Raw genomic sequence first — 2,968 nt, 5'->3', positions numbered from 1 at the left:
CGCGAACAGGAAGTCGTGATGGGGGCGGAGCGTCGCCCCACCCACCTGCCCCGGAGCCGACCCTGATTGGACAGTTCTAAAGGCCCTCGGTCCCGAATGACAGCGGGATGGAGGTTACCGGTCTGAGCCACCGCAGAGCTGGAAATTGTCCTCTCCGGGGACTTTTCCATTGAAATGTAATGCTACAAGGCTACTTGGGGAACTGTGACCCTTCTTTGCAAACACACTTAAAATCATCTCACCAAATGGAATAATTAGTCTGTCTCCACTTTGATCTTTGATCTTCCACCCAGCGTTTCCCCACCTCCACTCAAATCGTACTTGAAAAAATCCTGTGGCCTCCCAAGCACTTAGCTCTGGTGGGAAGTTGGAACCCGCAGCCCTGGCTGGGTGCAAGGACTCTTCTCAGTCTAACCACTAGGTATGAGATGTGTTCATTCAATTCTCAGCTGTACGTTTTACACTGGAGGGAAATTTAGATCATTTTTTGAATGTATCCTGAGAGAACTTTGAAATGTAAAAGTCTATAATATCCCTAAAGGTAATTCAATTCCTATTTGGACTGATATAACAAAAAACAAGAAAAGGTTATGTAAATGTGGGATGTACCTAGAAAGTATTTATATGCTTAAGAGTTTCGATGCAAAACTCTTTCGCATTCCAAAACTCTTAATGCATTTATCCACTTATTTGAACAGGTTTTTTTTTTTTTTTTGAGAAACAATACACATAGAATACAATGGAGCCCTTTAATGTCTACAACTCAGTGGTCCTCAGTATTTTCACAGATACTGTGAAATCATCACCGCAGTCAATTTCAGAGTATTTCCATCACCTGAAAAGAAACCCTTATACCCTTAATCTGTCACTCCCCTATCTTCCCCCCAGCTCCTCCAAGCACCAGCCCTAGACAACCACAAATTTTCTGTCTATAAATTTCCATATTTTTTGACTTTTATATGAATGAAATTATATAATATGTGGTGTTTGTGTTCTACTTCATTCACTTGGTATAATTTTTTCAGGGAATTCCATGTTGTAGCATGTATCAACATTTCATTCGTTTTTTTTAATTGAGATATAATTAACAAGCAACATTATATTCATTTCAGGTTTACGACAATAAGTCTAGTTAATATCCATCATCACACAGAGTTATAAATTTTTTTTCTTGTGTTGAGAACTTTTAAGATCTACTCTCTTAGCAACTTTTAAAAACAATTTAGTATTATTAACTACAGTCACCATGCTGTACATTACATCCCCATGACTTTATTTTATAACCCCAAGTGTGTACCTTTTGGTCACCTTCTATATTTATTCCATAAAAGTTACATCTTCTCCATATTTAAGTGTATAGTTCAGTAGTGTGAAGTACATTGACATTGTGAAACCAATCTCCAGAACTCTTTTCATCTTGCAAAAGTGCAACTTTCTATATATTAAACAACAACGCCCATTTGCCCTTGCCTCCCAGACTCTGACAACCACTATTCCGTTTGTCTCTATGAATTTACTCCTCTAGGTATCTCATATCACTGGATCATACAGTTTTTGTCCTTTTTTTGACAGGCTTGTTTCACTTAGCATAATGTCCTCAAGGTTCATCCATGTTGTAGCATGTGTCAGAATTTCACTTTTTTTTTGTGAGGAAGATCAGCCCTGAGCTAACATCCATGCCAATCGTCCTCTTTGTTTGCTGAGGAAGACGGGCTCTGAGTTAACATCTGTGCCCATCTTCCTCCACTTTATATGGGACGCCACCACAGTATGGCCTGACAAACAGTGCCTGGGTGCGTGTCCCGGATCTGAACCCCTGGCCGCCAGCAGCAGAGCGCACGCACTTACCCGCTGCGCCACCACGGGGCCGGCCCCAAGATTTTCATTTCTTTTTTAAAGATTTTATTTATTTATTTATTTTCCCCCCAAAGCCCCAGTAGATAGTTGTATGTCATAGCTGCACATCCTTCTAGTTGCTGTATGCGGGACACGGCCTCAGCATGGCCGGAGAAGCAGTGCGTCAGTGCGCGCCCGGGATCCGAACCCGGGTCGCCAGCAGCAGAGCGCGTGCACTTAACCGCTAAGCCACGGGGCCGGCCCCTCATTTCTTTTTTAAAGCTGGATAATATTCTGTTCTACGTGTGTACCACGTTTTGTTGATCCATTCATCCATTGATGAATGCTTGCATTTCTCCCACTTTTTAGCTACTGTGAATAATGCTCCTATGAACACGGGTCTACAAATATCAGTTTGAGTCTATGTTTTGAATTCTTTTGGGTATATACTCAGAAATGGTATTGCTGGATCATATGGTAACATTCTGTAATTTTTGAAAAAGTACCATACTGTTTTCCACAATGTTGACCTGATTTTACATTCCCAGCAGAAGTATACAGGGGTTTTGATGGGTGTTTTCTCTCTCTCTCTTTTTTTTTTTTTGACGAGGAAGATCAGCCCTGAGCTAACATCCATGCCAATCCTCCTCTTTTTGCTGAGGAAGACTGGCCCTGGGCTAATATTCGTACCCATCTTCCTCTACTTTATATGGGACACCGCCACAGCATGGCCTGGGGATCTGAACCCAGGCCGCCAGTAGCCGAGTGCACCCACTTAACCTCTACGCCACAGGGCCGGCCCCTGTTTTCACTTTCTTGATGGTGTTCTTTGAAGCACAAAAATGATTAATTTTGATGACTTTCAAATTATCTATTTTTTTTTACTGGTTTCGCTTTTAGAGTCATATCTAATAATTCTTTGTTGAATCCAAGTTCATATTTTCCCATATGTTTTTTTCTAAGAGTATTACAGTTTTACCTCAGATTTAGGTCTTTGATCCGTTTTGGTAAATTATTCTATGTAGCGTAACGTAAAAGTCCAACTTGAGTTTTTTGCATGTTGTTATCCAGTTGTCTCAGCACCAATTTTTGAAAGGAATATTCTTTCCTCATTCCTGGCAACTTTTGTGAG

This window comes from Ceratotherium simum, chromosome 39 (assembly GCF_057802395.1).
Source record: "Ceratotherium simum simum isolate JZ-2026a chromosome 39, ASM5780239v1, whole genome shotgun sequence".
Lineage (NCBI taxonomy): Eukaryota > Metazoa > Chordata > Mammalia > Perissodactyla > Rhinocerotidae > Ceratotherium > Ceratotherium simum.
Note: the sequence above shows the minus strand (reverse complement) of the source record.